Source organism: Xenopus laevis, chromosome 7S, assembly GCF_017654675.1.
Source record: "Xenopus laevis strain J_2021 chromosome 7S, Xenopus_laevis_v10.1, whole genome shotgun sequence".
Classification (NCBI taxonomy): domain Eukaryota; kingdom Metazoa; phylum Chordata; class Amphibia; order Anura; family Pipidae; genus Xenopus; species Xenopus laevis.
The window spans coordinates 74,223,535-74,240,352 of record NC_054384.1 but is presented as its reverse complement, the minus strand read 5'-3'; the positions used below and the strand labels follow the sequence as shown (position 1 = coordinate 74,240,352).

The 16,818-nt window shown below is 38.9% G+C and overlaps 1 protein-coding gene across 4 annotated transcripts in view; it reads right to left on the bottom strand.

Annotated features, from left to right (window-relative positions):
* The window catches only part of zbtb16.S (zinc finger and BTB domain containing 16 S homeolog), a 94,685-nt gene that overhangs the window by 61,310 nt on the left and 16,557 nt on the right, over positions 1 to 16,818 (bottom strand). The gene's annotated exons all lie outside the window — the stretch shown is intronic.

The window sequence follows — 16,818 nt, the reverse complement described above, 5'->3', positions numbered from 1 at the left end:
ACATTTAAGCCACACGGATGCCCTAAGAGCAAGTGTACACAAAGCGAATTACCAGCTTCTCTCTGCCTGTGTATTTTAGCAAAGGTCAGACTAATGAAGTTAGTGCAACACGTTCGGTACTAGGGGTTTATATTGCTGCTTTAACTTTAAAACCACAAGCCTAAAACCACAAGCCTAATTAAAGTTAACAGCTTCAGCCTGAGTGCAGCTATATGGAGTGGAGTTAAACATGAAAAACATGAAAACATGAAAGCGTTCTTCTTTTGGGCCAATCTCTGGCTCCACTCTATGGAGCTGCACACAGGCTGAAGTGGTTAACTTTAATACTGCTTGTGGTTTTAAAAAAATTAAAACAGCACAACAGACCCAGAGTACCTGAAGTGTCACATTAACTTCATTATATAATTTGCGCTTTTAAATTTGTAGAACCATAAAGCACTTTTTGAATAGCCCAAGAAATCAATCCCAACAGTTTCATTTTTATATATAATCTATATTGCCAAGTACTTGTATGATATAACCTTGCAACGGACACATTCCGAATTGCTCATTAACTGTAAGCATACAAGTAGTAGAAAAGAAATCAAAAACGTATTATGCAGGTGAAGCCTAACATACAATGTAATATTGCATGGCTGGCATTCACCCCAGTGAAGTTTGGACACTTGAGCACATTTTAAAAAGTGCAATCTAAAGAAACACTGCAAAACTTTATAAAAATATACATACAAATAATCCCTGTAGAATATTCTCTTCCAACTATGCAACTAGATAACACTACTAAGTGTGGATACAAAGTACAACACTGTCTGGAGGGGTGCTAAAACAGAGAACCTCAATGTTTTTCTAGTGTAATGGGGTCATAAAACCACTGCAGGGGAAAGAGGTGAAAGATGTTTACACTATTAAAAGATATGCACTGTGTTTTATGTTTTTATGTCTCTAAAGCGCTTGTTTGCATGTCCATTAGACGTTTAATGGTTTCAGAAAATAAAACAATTGAACGTGGCTGTAGGCTACGCAATTTTGGAAATATATTTCTGTTAGCGTGTCATGAATGTCTTGAGAGTAGCATTTACTTTTGCTACAAAACAAGTTTCAAATTCACACTTAATTCTGTATCACTCCAGACAAAACATGCTTGTCTGCGTTATAAAACTGCACTCATTTACTTGGTCATACCTTCATCTTTTCATAATTTCTTACACAGAATCACATGCACTTCAGCTATACAGCAGGGAGAAAAACTATTTGCAAATAACACTGCAAGGAAATAGTGGTAAGTTTTAATTGAACTAGGCACTAAATTCATAACCAATAAGTCATGGGGTTGCATATAATTCTGCAATGTATGAATTTCATCAGTCCACAAAATATTTCTGCTCCTGAATTGCAAATAATACAAGCCCATGAGCTCAGCTCCACTACAAAAATGAAAGGAGGTTATTGGCACTTCCCCTGGCACAGTCCTAACTATTGTGTAATTTTTAACATTTAAGTCCAGGGAGCTGGGGGACTCAGACAGCTAGGGAGCCCTGTAATGACCCCCTTCTGTGCTTTGCAAAGTAATTTGAAATAGGCACAAAACCAGGTGGCCTATACACGGGCAGATTTAAAGTGCTGATTTGAGTCCTTCAGACTGTGTCGGCAGCTTATCCACCCATGTATGGGGCCCTCTGACGAAGCTACCCAAACGATATCTTGCCAAAAATGAGGTTTGATTCTAATGTTGGATCAAGGACAGTCCCTATTCCAGTCGTTATATTCCAGGACAAAGGATGAGCAAGTGTGCATTTGGTAAATGTAGACAAAGACAAGTTCTTATAAAAGGAACTGTTCTGCTTAAACACATAATTATTCCATCACGAAACTCCCAAAACCTAAAACATACAGACCCTACTAATTGAAAAGGGTGTTCATTTCTTTGAAAGAAAAAAAGAACACGTTTGCTAACTGGTCTCTTATCAGGATACAACAGTGTTAAAAATGTGTCTTTTAAGGGCTTCTCTGCATTTCTCACTTTAAAATAGTATTGCCCCTAATAAATGGCAATTGAGGAAGGTTAAACTAAATCAAAGGCACTAGCCCAAATAAAGGAGGCTCCTGAATGGCTGTAAGTTTACACGCCTATCTCTATATAATGCTTTGTAGTACAGTACAACCCTTTCCACCTCTAGATTTGTCTTTGTCTTAAAACAAAAAGGTCCCATGTCAGATTAAAAGCATTTCTTCAATCTGTTACAGTAGGTAAATGCCAAGATTTGTCGCGGAGACTTTTCTTGAAAGTGTTGCAGAAACAAAACTTCCCTTTATGATGAATGACACGCTAGAGTGCTGATGTTCAAAGTCTATTATTACTATGAATGGTTATTCATAAATATATTAACATTCTCAGCTTTTAAAGGGGACCCTTCACCCAAAAGAATTATTCAAAATCTTTTTTTATCACATCAGTCAAGCAAAATGAACTTTAATTACACTATATAAATTATTTGAATCTTGTTTCCTTCAGTCTGGGAATTCATAATTATAGCAAGCAGGCAGCAGCCATTTTGTGGACACTGTTATTAAGACAAGCCTTGTATCATCTCAGAATCTTGTTTGTGCACCAGAATGGGGGACCTGATGCCCATCCCCATGCCCTGGTTACACAATTAAATGGTGAAGAGAACTGGGGGAATGTGGGGAGAGCAGTGACATCTAAGAAGTGCTGAATGGAAAGTGAAAGTAATTGTCTGCCCCGCCTCTATGCCCATGGCATAGAGGAGGGGCAGACAATATTTGATTGACAGCTGAGACTTTTAAATGAGCTTAGAACAGCTATGAATGCTTTAATGAAAAATAGAAATTTGATTTCATGTTTAATTTGAAAAGGACTTTTATTATACAGATTTTTGTGTCTGGGTGACAGGTCCACTTTAAGTCTTGCCATTCAGTTTTGACAAGATGCAGTCTATGGCTTTTGCGATTAGTGTTACAGAATATTTTTTAAAAAGACCAAAAGCAGACTCAGAAAAGCTATGTGGTTACAACCCCTTTGCTTTATGACAGCTCCACATAGTTAGGAAGGCACTTCAGTTATTTATTCCTAATGTATTATGAGCCATGAAGGATTTCAAGACCATCAAATCAAACCATGACTAATAGTGATGAGCGAATCTGTCCAGTTTCGTCGAAAACGCATTGAAGTCAATGGGCGATTTTACGCGTGACAATTTTTCTCACTCCAAATGCATTGAAATCAAAGGCCGTTTTTGCTTATGGAGATTTTTTTTTCCTAATGCATTAAAGTCAATGGGCGTTTTTTCTTAAGGGCAAATTTTTCCACAAGAGTCGCAAAAAATTTGCACATGACAAAATTCAGAATTTCGCCACAAATCCATGGCTGGCGAATAAATTCACTCATCACTAATGACTACCGCTCTTGAATGAGTTGGACTTGTTATTGGACAGAAAATATTGTTTAACTCACCAGACTTATGTCATACTTCCCATACTTTCAAACAATGGTCACATTAGAGGATTTAAGACAGGCTTCTTTCAGAAAGGGATTTATCTACTGAGCTGGATAAGAAGACAATAGAGTTAGTCCTTTTTCTGGTTACTAACTAAACTTTATATGGTTGTACACGCCAGTGTAACCATTTCTTCAGAATCATTAAACCCTCGGCAGTTACTGTACATGGGGCTGGCCTCTCTTTCATATGGCAGAGTGACATAGAGTCCTTATTAGAGTTGTACAGAAAGGTTTAAATTTTAAATACTCTTATTACAGTAGATTTCAAATTTGCCAGGGGCACCAGGAAACAGGTTGTATAGTACTTCTGAACTATTACAACTTAATATCTACCATTGAAACATTTCACTATACTGTGTGAATGCACACATATTGTAATTTGCAGTATGTATGGTAATAACCTTTTTCTATATGAGAAGGCTCTCCCAATATAATGTACAGTTCCAGGCATTTGTTTTTATTGTGTTACCGTTGCAGATAAAGGGTTAAGCTTCTAATTAAAGCTATAACCCAGGAAACCTTCCCCCCACAAGTCCTTCTAACATACTACCCTGTCCACTTTTTGAAGATTCAGTCAAGCCTAACAAAATCACAATACGCTTCTTTGGACCAGTGGAAAGCCCCCTCCCCAGCATTGTACACAGTCCAGCCTATGATGGCCTGAATGAGCAAACAGTGTCCTTTCTAAAAGCCCTTCTTATCGGCTGCCCCTTTCACGGTGGTCAATTAAAGACCAACTGTAAATAGTAGGACTGGGGTGTGGAAGCTTTGCTTGACCTTTTACTATTGTTTCAAGGAATCAATAGATACAAGTATGTATTGCTGCAATGTGACAATAGTTCATAACATTCCCAAATACATTTTTTATGCTTTACAGCTTAAGTTGCACATGGACCTTTAGGCTAGGGCCACACGGCGCGATTTTGCCGCGATTCTGCGCTGGGCGAGTTGCGAGTTGCGAGTCGCTGCGGTTTTTAAGCCGAAATAGCTTTGTTAACTTTGGCGCTGGCGTCAATGCAAATCGCGGCGAAATCGCTGCGCTAATTCACACGTGGCGATTCTTTTTCTACTGTCGCCCGGAAACGCCCAGCAAGGCAACTTCGGGCGACAATAGAAAACGAATCGCCGCGTGTGAATTAGCGCAGCGATTTCGCCGCGATTTGCATTGACGCCAGCGCCAAAGTTAACAAAGCTATTTCGGCTTAAAAACCGCAGCGACTCGCAACTCGCCCAGCGCAGAATCGCGGCAAAATCGCGCCGTGTGGCCCTAGCCTTAAAATCAGCATATGGTTTTTAAGTATATAAAATAGGCACTGCTTTCTGTTAAACAGGTAAAAAGTTATAACACGTTGCCATAACAAGCAAGCCATTTTTTGTCTTAATAAATTACTTTACACTTTGAAATATACAGTCACTTTTACTTTAAAACAAACTATTTAACATACAAAGTGTGGTGCCTCTATTCTAGTTTGGTCCAAATGCAGTCATACAGAATATCAATGGTTTATCCCAATGCAATTCAACTCAAGCCATCATACAAAAGTTGCATCATGTCTGATCAAATAATAAGTGGTATATGGATACTAAATCATACAACAGATATATAATCTAACTGCAACTGGACCAAAAGTTGGTAGTGTGAAGGAGACTGTTATCTGTCAGCTGAAACAAGGAGTCACTGGTGTGAATCAGCCCTTAGGCTAATGCTGTAATGGGAACCTTCCTAGCAGCAATGAAATGCAGACAAAATTTGCCAGAATTCAAACCAATTGTTCACTATGGAGTAAATCACATGTGGATAATATCAGACATGGCAAATGGTCACATATGAGGATATGGAAAAAGGAATGTGTGTGCTACCCTATGTCCATGTATGAAAAAAGCCCCAAGAAGTTGATGTGCACTGAGGGTGTAGCAGGGCTACAATTCAATACAAATATTAAAAATATATCAAATATAAAAAGGCAAAAGTTCATGATTACCCGTACACAGAAGTTATAAGCTACAATGTATATTAATGTAAACAAATAAGCTATACATCTGATTAAGTGCTCATAAGCCAAAGGCAAGGATCTTTCCTGCAAATCACTAACAGTATAAAGGATCGGACTGGGTGGCCCGGGGCCCATGGGGGGTGCGGTCTCGGTGAGACCCTGTCTTTGCCACAAAGCCCCCTATGAGCCTATGCCACAGCCTCCCTTCAGCCCCCCCCCCCCCCAACGCATGTGTGTACCTTCTTTTGCCACCAACAGGGCCAGAGAGGGAGGTTGGGGCAGCAAGGACAGGGAGCGGGTCTGGGCCATCATTTTTCCCAGTGTCCTGCCTTCCCAGTACAACCTTGCCAGTTTATTCATCAACCTATAAAGATCACCCAAAGACTCAAATCTCTTTTCTAGTACAAGGCAGTTAGCAGTTTGTTTAATCATTAGTTTTTTTTATTCAGCAGCTCTCAGAGGTAGTTCCTTCTGTTCAGGGCAGCCATCAGGGGGTAACAGGGGGGAGAGTTGTAGGGGGCCCGGCCACACTTACTTGATTAGCCGGGCACCCCATATTTCTGAGAGCTGCTGACTTCGGGAAGGCATGGACGTTTAAGGGGCCCATGCCACCAATTTTCTCATAATGTGCGGGGGCGCCTGGCCACCAATTTTGGCCACAATTTTTTTTTCTCATGTGGGGTCCTAGCCACCAATATTTTTTAATGGGGGGGCCCTGGCCACAAATATTTTTTTATGGGGGGCCCTGGGGCCCTAACCACCAATATCTTTTTATTTTTTAATAACATGTGGGAACCCTAGCCACCAATATTTTTTTTGTTTTTTTACTGTGTGGTGGGGGCGGACCTGTAGGTGGGGCTTGGGGTGGGCGCAGCCCAGGGGGCCCAGGAAATTTTGTCGTATGGGGCCCTGCGATTTCTGATGGCAGTCCTGCTTCTGTTTATGATGAGAAGTGATCCAACACAATAACAGTAAATTGCTGTTACATGTTAAGGATTCCCCATACAGTGCTTACTCATTGGATGAGGGTGACCAGTGTCAGACTGGGACACCAAAAAACCTTAGACCAGGGATCCATAGTACTATTATTCTTCTTCACTTTACTCAACCTCTAATTCTCCTAGTCTCTTTTATTTACCTACTATAATACTATATTCTATTATTCCATCTATTTAGCCTCTTTGTTCTCATAGAAATAGGGAAAGGCCATAAAAAAGGCCAAATGTTTAGCAGCATGATGGCCCACTGGGAGTTTTCCTGGTATCCCGGTGGGCCAGTCCAACACTGAGGGTAACAGGTAGGGCACTTTGCCAAAACCATAAATAGATCTCATGGTTCAATATACAGTAGGTTTCCCAAACAAGCATGTTGTCCAAAATGTAAACGATTGACTGAATTAAGAGACTGGTCTCCCACTTTGGCCCCCAAAAGGGGACCCTTATAAGCCCCTTTCTTTTGCTGGCAGTACCACCTATTGTTCATTCATGGCTTTTGTTTGCTGGTCAGTTTTAATACATAAATAAAATTAGTTCCTGGTTGGCATTCCCCAGGGTTTGGCAAATATTTAGTTATTAGTTATTATTGTGTTCACAATATAACAGAACACGGTCAATAAAGAAAATTGCAAAAAAAAGCCCAAAACTTTATTTTACATTTTATCTGTTGCAGTTAGGTCTATACAAACATCTGCTCACGAGTCAATTAAATTAGAATACATGTAAAGATGTTTCTGCGGATGTACATCCAGTCAGACTTCAAGAAGAAAGGCAAAGTCTAATTGCACATTATTTTGTACTATATTATTATGGTCAAACATTTCTCAGATATGCACTTGGCCACGTTGCACTTATGTAGTCAAGGTACCACTCCCAGTTCAGATAAGGACACCACACAAAAAGTTCCTTGACAAAAAGTTTTGGTGACAATAATCTGGTTAAGATATACATTAACTGCCGTGATCTAGCTATAAGGGTACATGAATGCAGATATTTGTCCATTTTAGCAGAATACATCCAAACTGACCATAGTTGTTAGAATACCTTAAAAACACTGGCAGCCAACTACAGCTTCACGCCAACATACATAAAATCTTTTTTTGTGGTTAGGGGCACTTGCAACTAATTGTTAATTGCTTCAGTTAAGCAGCCGTGTGTGATGTGTGGTGAAGTGGTGTTTGACACAAGCCTGATATGTCTAATGAGGTCTTGCTATTGCTAATGATAACCTTTTCTAGGAAAAATTTTTGAAAGGTAAAACTTTGCATGAAGTTTCTGAGAAAGAACAGGTACCCATTACTCAATATACATTAGAAGCCACAAGAAAAGAACTACAGCCGTTAGGTAGATAAGGCATTTTAAATGAAGAAGAAACAGATACTTTTCTCCTACACTATATCACTTCCTACTGCTCCCTTTGTAGCACATCTCACCAGTTTCCTCTCTTAACCACAACTATACATAGTAGGGGGGTGACTGTCAAAAGACTCTGGGCTTACGCTGAGGTTTAGCAGTTTAAAAAGCGTCGAGTATGATATGAGGGGGAGGCTTGGTACACACATAGCCCATATTACCCAACGTTACACTGTTTGCTCTATCCTACGCACTACTCCCTCAACACTTCTATGCAATATGCGCCAACCACAGCTTTATCTCAGTGTAACCGCCCAAGACAGTTAACCTCGATTAAGTGCGGGCAAAATAATCCATCAGCAAAAGACAGATTTAATAGGTTAGAGGTTTTCAGGGGGTAAAACATATAACCTCTATTTTTAAATCAGGTTGCTATAAACATAAATGACAAATATATAAAAAAAAAAAATAAGTTCCTGCATAGTTACTCACTATAAGTCCATCATGGATGCTAAATACATACCCCCACATAATATAAAGGAAATAAAAGGTACAACGTTTCTAGTAATCTCAGCAGGAAACATTTACCATACCTCCCAAAATTTTGGCAAGTTGGCGCTCGTAGCGTGGTGAAATTTTTTGACCATGCCCATTTTTGTGGCCACACCCTCTAATTACCATGTTCATTATACAAAATTTCGCAGGTTATAAAAGTTTGAACATATTTCTGTGTTTTTTTCCAGTTATTACAGTTTTGCTAATGAAAGTGAATTGCCCTTTAAGTCGAGCCTAAAGCTGGCCATAGATACAAAGTTCCGATCGGAGTTCCCCATCTCCAGACCTGCCACTAACCATTCAGATCAAAGTATTTCCAGTCAGATCAAATAAAGCAGTTAAAGAAGAGATCAGCCAGCCAATGTTCTGCCCCTGTCCAACAAAGCTAGTCTCCCACTGAAAAATGTACAATCGGCAATACACGCTGAGATATTATCGGCAGCCGACAGAAATTTTCTAACCTGTCCGATCGACAAAACGACCGATCTCCGCCGGACGAAAAATGTCGTGACTCTCCGCACACGGTCCGAAAATCATCTTTGCGTCTATGGCCAGCTTAAATTTTCCCAAGGGACCCGTTATCTTATATTGTTACTTTATATTTATATTACTTATTTGCTTATCTAGATACATTTGAATTGTATCTTATTTTCCGTTGCGGCTGTTCTGGGCTCTCTGCCAAAAGCCAATTAAGTTAGAAACTGTGTTTCTTTTTCAGGCTGTTCAATGCAGAGAAAAACTGGACTTTCCAGTACAAATGAGGGACTGCAGGTTGAGCGGTCAAAAGAGGGACTGTCCCTCTAAAAATGGGACAGTTGGGAGGTATGCATTTACTACTCACCTGTTTAAAAGCCTCCCCCTCATAGTATACTCAACACTTCTTAAACTGATAAACCTCATCATAAACAGTGAGCCTTTCATAGACACCCTCTACTTTGTATAGTTCGACAGCTTATTGGTTGATATCAATTACTGCGCCCAGGCAACATTAGAAGGTTATGCGATTATACACTGGGCAAATTGGCACCTGTGCAGTTAGCCATGGCAACAAATCAGATGATTGCGGTCAGTGTTCAACTTGCAGCTGTCTGAACAAAAATTACCACCGACAGATTACACCTGGGCAATAACCTATAGCAAAGTTGCCTAATGTTTATCAATGAGCCCCACTAAGTATGCCCAGGAGCGTAACAAAGCAACAAATCAGCAGGTAGCATTTATTGTTTGCTACACCTGGGCAAATTGGGTGGCTTTTATTACATATGGTAATGTTTAATGCATTTTACTACATATTGGGGTAAGAGTACATTGTAGCTGAAAGCCAACAAGTTTGCCAGTTCTCTTTTATACTGAACACAATGTTTAATTCAACAAAGAATCATTATAAATAAAACAATCCTTCGGTAACTTGCTATATATACACACACACGGCATTAAATCCATTCCAAGCAAACCTCTCATTCTCCTACCCATCATGCATATTTATTTATAATGAGCCAAATTAGAAGGAACGTGTTAATGAGTCATCCTCCTCCTCTCATTAACAACCGAAAGACTGCAACATTAATACAGTTCAGCTATTCTGATGTGTTACACATGTAAAGATAGCGTGTACTAAATTAGAAGCGTTAGACTGTGGGAGAGCAGAACCTACAAAGCACTGGCGTTGTCTGACTCAATTCTAATCGGTAAAACATTTTGAGCAAGTAAGAAATATTATACCCATAATACATAACATAAATGTAACAGGAATAACACCAGACTGCAATTTTTTACAATAGAACAGACTATTCCAGAAGTAGAATAGCTTGAATGTTAAACATCCCCAGTGTACAGAACTATATTATGTGTTATAAACTCTTGCTACCAACAATACTTTCATTTTTGGCTTGTATCTGCTCTAAGGAGATAGAAAAAAAAAAACATTCAAAGGACAGGACTACACGGCCGATTTCGCAGCGATCCGACGCGCTGCGTAAAATCGCAGGCGTCATGTCTGATGCGACGGAAATAAGGTAAGTAATTCAATTGTCGCATTGTGTCACATTGTTGATGCAACGCGACTGTCTGATGCAGACGCTGCACATTGCGTCACGATCCGACACTGCCATTACTTACCTTGTTTCCGACGCATCCGATGTGACGCCTGCGATTTTGCACCGGATCGCTGCGAAATCGGCCGTGTAGTCCTGCTCTTATGAACATCCAGTTGCTTTTGTGTCATAAGCAGGAAGCTGACCAACCACCACTGTTGGTGGTGCTGGACACTGGTGGACAATTACTTGGGTCTAGTATATGCGGTTAAATTTCCCTACATCCATTTGTACAGGTTTAAAATTTAGAACTGCCACTTTGTAATCATATTTCTGTTTAACAGTTGTCACATACCCTTGTTTATGGCAGAACTCTTTTAATTTAACACACAATTTGCATACTGTTCAGCTCTCTAGAAATTTGGTGACAAAACCAGAACATAAACTGTGCAAATGTAATGAAATAAAAAAAATATACAGGTATGAAAAACGTTATCCAGAAACCTGTTGTCCTGAATGCTCTAAATTACGGAATAGCCATCTCCCATAGACTCCATTATAATTAAATAATCCAAAATTTTAAAAATTATTTTCTTTATATCTGTAATAATAAAGCAGTAGCTTGTACTTGATCCAAACCAAGATATAATTAATCCTTATTGGAAGCAAAACAAGCTTTTTGGGTTTATTTAATACTTACATGATTTTCTAGTAGACTTAAGGTATGAAGATCCAAATTATGGAAAGATCCGTTATCTGGAAAACCCGAGGTCCTGAGCAGTCTGGATATTAGGTCCCATACCTGTACTAAAACTTGCACTTTCATTTAGGAAGTCAAGACCCACCATATTAAGGGTTGACACCTTTTTTTGGAAAAATATTCCAGCATTTTTATTAATGACACTGGGATTATGTATTATTTTTACAGGCCGAAAAAAAATAAATCAAGCTGAAAAAAATTGTCATATAACGGCTCTATAGGGCTCTACCCTAAAATAACCTTTTACATTTTTTTTTCCTATGACAAAATTGTGGTATTAGGACAATGTAAGTTACAAAGTACAAGACTGTAGCAACCACTTGTACATTCATCAAAAATAACTGGAAGTCAAATAGACTTTTGTGACCAGCATGACCAAAATATTTTATGGCACATTGTTTAAGAAGAACCACAGACCTCTAACATATCAATAAATGAATAACCAATATAATTCCTTGTTCTTCCCCCCCCCCACATATTAAAAAAGAAGGAGCTCCAATCTTCTTCCTGGGGGGTGTAGCAGTCCTTTCTACTGGATAGAGAAGCAGCCAATGAGAAAATGAGAGCGTGTCATTGCAGGGCAGGATTACTGGGACATACATAGGCCTATTTAAAACAAAATTTACCAAAAAAAATGGTGAAAAAAGCTTTGTAAAGAATTTATGAAGGTGTGTTTTATTTTACGCCATGCAAATGCCAAATTTGGTGCCAATATTTTACACTGCTTCAGACCTTTGTAAGTAAGTTCCAGCTATGTTTGCCACCTTTTGAGAAAATTTTTACTGGCAAGTGGTGGGGGCGGGAACAAAAAGGGACAGGGCGTGACAAATGGCTGGGCCGTGATGCAAAAAGGGGTGGAGATGTGGCCGTGATGCAAAAGGGGCATAGCCACATGCATGCGATGGCCAGAAGACTGAAAAAGGTACGTTTCCAGCAGAGGGCCAAGGGCTTCTATCAAGGGTATGGTAAATTTTTAATACCGACCCCGGCCTTGGCAGGTGTTTTACTGGCTAGGCTGGTAAAATACCGGCCGGGTGGCAACCCTAGTTCCAGCAGAAGTTGCTCAAAGAAAAAGCAGGTTAAAAAGACAAATACACCATTTTTCCATGTTTTTTTTTTTTTTTTAATGGCCATGTGTGGCAAATTAAGCTGGCCATAGACGCAAAGATCCGATCGTACGAATCATCGCTGGACAAAAAATTACGGGATGCTCCACCCATACGAATCCTCAATTCGTATGATCAGATCTTTGCGTCTATGGCCAGCTTTATTCTGCCGTTTTTTAACCCACATAATAAATCTGCCCCATTTTTTACTCATCTGCATAAGAAGAGACCAACTTTTGTTTGGTCATGTACATTGTACAGATTTTTTAATTAGAAACTATATTAAAATTCTGACTTGGGGGGGATGATTACACATTTTTTTTAAATTAATTAGAGAGGCATTGCCTGAGTGGGGCTGATGGTCATTGGCAGAACATCACGTTCAGTGGAATAGGGCAGAACAAAATCATCATTATCACAGAGAGGAAAAAAAAAAAAAAAAGCCAGAGAAGATGCAATCTACTTTGCCACTCCCTCCCAGATGTGCAACAGAATAACAGTATGGAAAATGATGGGCTCCACCTTTCACTGCAATATTTTGAGGGGGCGAGAGTATTCAAAAAAGATTAAACATGAAAATCTATTCCTTCCAATATGAAACAAAAAAAAAAAAAGTTATATAAAATATTTTTGGCCATGCCAAAACACCCATTGTAAGTAGGTCACACCATTTTTAAGACCCCCATCTGATAATAGGTAAGGCATAAACCATAAAAAACACATCTATACAATAATTTCTGTATAAATGAACATAAAATGAATGAATATATAAATAAATACAAACAAAAAATGTATAAATCCATATTGTGTCAATTATTTTAATCTGGTATGCCAAGGTGATGACAAAAGGGTCTGCTGATTAGCCGCATACCCATGGACTCTTGTTTACAGATTAACAACATCCCTGCCTTTAAATTGGACAACAGAGCTTTGTTTTGGAATCTGGGAGAGGGGATGGCTTATTACCTAGGGTTACTAAACAAACTAAAAACAAGCATATATAAAAGGTATTTGTACTGCTCTGCATAAAATTAAAAAAAAAAAAATAATAATTGCAACAGGGGTTCAGACAATAGTGGCACTGCACTTAAGCAACTCAAAACTCATCAACTAAGTATTCCATAGAAATGGCAGACTGACTCTTGAAAGGAACATTGACAGATACAACTTTAAAACAAACCTTGTTATTTCAATATTTTTGTTTCACGTTCTTTTGTGAATCGCTAACTACCTTTCTGTTTTCCTATCCTATAAAATGCAGACTTGGCAAAAAAAGAGATATGCCAGTATAAAGCTTCTACTATACACAATAACACTGTAGAATAAATGGGTGTGTACACAGAATATGCAAGATGCAAGATTACATACCAAAACAATAAAGAGCCGAAAAGAACTAACATTCTAAAAGTTATTGAACATATTAAAATGACTAAAGCATTCAAGATGGGTGTCAATATCCTTGCCACAAAATGAAGATACCTTATTGTTTAGCAGAGTTTGCCTGTAAGACTTATTCACAAGCATGAATTCTAAGGAGCAAAAATACGCCTTAGAGAAAATATGCCCATGTGTTGAGGCCCAGAGTATAAGGGATCTCATGGACTCATCGGATTACTGTTGGCTATACACAGGCTAACAAAAGCTTCTGGACTGAGTCTGCAACTTATCGGCCTGTATCCGGGCCCGTCCTACAATCTGTGGCTGCAACAAGGGCGATCAGTTTGTTGATGTTCTCCTCAACCACAGGGGCTGCATTTACCGTTACTGTCACGTAACACGACTATTACCCTCAACTGGAGTGCGAGCACTATTAACCCAAACTTTTGGTTGGGGCTTTAGCCAACAGGTGCCCTTTAAGGCCATACAAGCTGAACACCTCCACAACCATGACCTGCATATGCGAGTATATACACACACACATATTATATACATTCTTCTTTGTTGTTTTGTGTGTTTTAAAAATTCTCCAGGGTAAAAGCATACAATGATGTAGAGATTTTTGGCCATGTCATTAAAAAAAATGTCTCAAACTATTTTTGATACATTTTGATTTTACTTATTTGAATGTAAGATAATAATATAGCCACAGCAAATTAAAAATAACGGTTTATATCAGAAAAGACAAAACAAATGTCCTTAACCTACAACTAGAAGTGAGTTAGTCCAAAAATTGTAACTCTTTTCAACAAGACTTAAGCCTGCTCAATACTGAAAACTTATTTCCTAGAACAAATCTGGCAAAGACAATTCCTACCAACCAAAAGATGTCATTTAAACCCTAAAAACAACCAAGAAAATTAATTTTGGGCAGTTGTATATATTTCACTAAATAGAGGGAGTAGAGGGAGAAAACAACATGAAATGAAGACAAGGTGACACAATCCAGGACCAGGGAATAAGTGACTGTACAGAGTGCAAGTTGTGCAGGAAGAGGTTTACCAGCACCTTCATTCACACAAACACACACATACAAAGACATCCCCCCTTCTTCCAGATCTGGAAGCAATTACAGACAGTTAATGTGACCTGCAGCCACTAAATTTAACCCCGAGTACCAAATCTGCCACTTGTAGGAGGAAGAAATTAGCTTCCTCAGGCACACCACTGCCGAGAAATGTGAGCGACTAACAGAACTAGTCAAGCTAAAGTCAAGAAAAGAAAATAATTAGCAATAGTACATCTAATTAGTTGTGTGTAAGTCTCCAGGAAACAGTGTCTGATTTGCCACCTAGATTGATTCAAGATAAACCATTCCTACGCAACAGTATCATCAGGATGAGAGTCTTAACACCAAGTCTCATTTATTGTGTTTCCAGAGACTGGAATCAGCATTCGTAATAGATAGCCTGGGACTACCTATGCCTGTTTCAGGTCACACACCCTTCTAATAATGGCCCATACCATAAATACAGTTGGACCAGCGTTGTAAGCCATGATATGTTGTGGACAATTGACCAAAACATGGCGGTAACTGCAAATTATGAATCTAGAAGAGTAGAGCAATATATATATATATATATATATATATATATATATATATATATACACACACACACACACACACACACACACACACACACACACACACACACACACACACACACATCCAGTCAGTCTGGGCTGTAAGCAGTTAACGTTTGTCACCCCATTCTAACACCCTATAAATAAGTCACCTCAGCCTATTATAAACTGTTCACCTTTTATGCAAGAGGCTCAGCCCCACACCCCAGGAGTCTCTGACAGGGCACTGTCAAAGGTTACCAAGCTCAGGTCAGCTGGGAGGGGAACCTTCATTTCCTGAGCCAGGCCAAAGACAGGGGGAAAGAGATGGAAATTAATCAGGAACTTTCCTTTACAAAAGAATCCCGGGCCAGGGAGCTGGGCTCCATTAGAACACTTCGATACCAGGTGCCACTAATAAAAATGGTCATTCCAGGACTGACATTAATCAGTTTTCGACTATACAAAAACACAGTGCAACATTAACCTTGTGAAGAATTATGACTTGGAGAACCAGGTTATAGAAACGGGTCTCTACAGTTGAAGGATAAAAAAAAAAAAAAAATAATAATAATAATAATAATAATATCTTATGACTAATTTTCAATTCAATAACTGAATATATATCTCTCTCTCTATCTATCTATCTATCTATATATATATATATATATATATATCTATATATCACACACTTTTACCCCAATCTCTACTCTGAAATATTCCCACAGTGTGATCAGCATACTCCTAGCAGAACAGGAATGCTCTGCATGGCTTGTTTTGCCTTCCCCATACTAACCTCTCTGTTCCTTTCATTATGACTAATCAATAGAATAAGTGCAACAAGTAACAGACTCTTCTAATCATTGAACAGTTCACCACTACTAAGCATAACAACCATCTGTTCAGTGCTTTCAGAGGCAGTGCAAGAAGTATGTAGAAAAGGCGGCATTATGGTGTAAGATTGCATTGATATGGGAGATCATTACATTGATTGGTTGGGACATTGTTTTCGTTTTACCCAGCACACTCCTACAGGTGTTTATGAAACATTTAATACTGGTACAAACATTTTTCTACGTTTTAATATTTCGTGATTTAGGTATTTTAATTTAAGTCTGTTTACATGGTACTCAAGTAGTCACTGGCCCATTACTGTCAAAAGACAATTGAACTCAACTTTTGAAAACATACCCGCTATATGCTGGAGAGAATAAAAACAATCTAGTAGCAGGCCAATTTGCCATAAAGCTGCTTAGGTGGATACTTGCAAGACCACCAAATGCCAACATGAAGCAGACCAATTAGTCCTACATTCATTTTTACATTGACTTTTGGCATCAGGTGCTGCTAAGCAACAAAACCCAAGACGCCAATGTGTGAATTAAAAAAAGGGTAAATGAGAAAGCGCTTGGCATACTGTATACAAATGCATGACATTTAAAAGTGTAATGGGTTTTAGGCCCTTTGCAAAGTTTACCCTCTATATTCATTTAAGCCATTCAGGT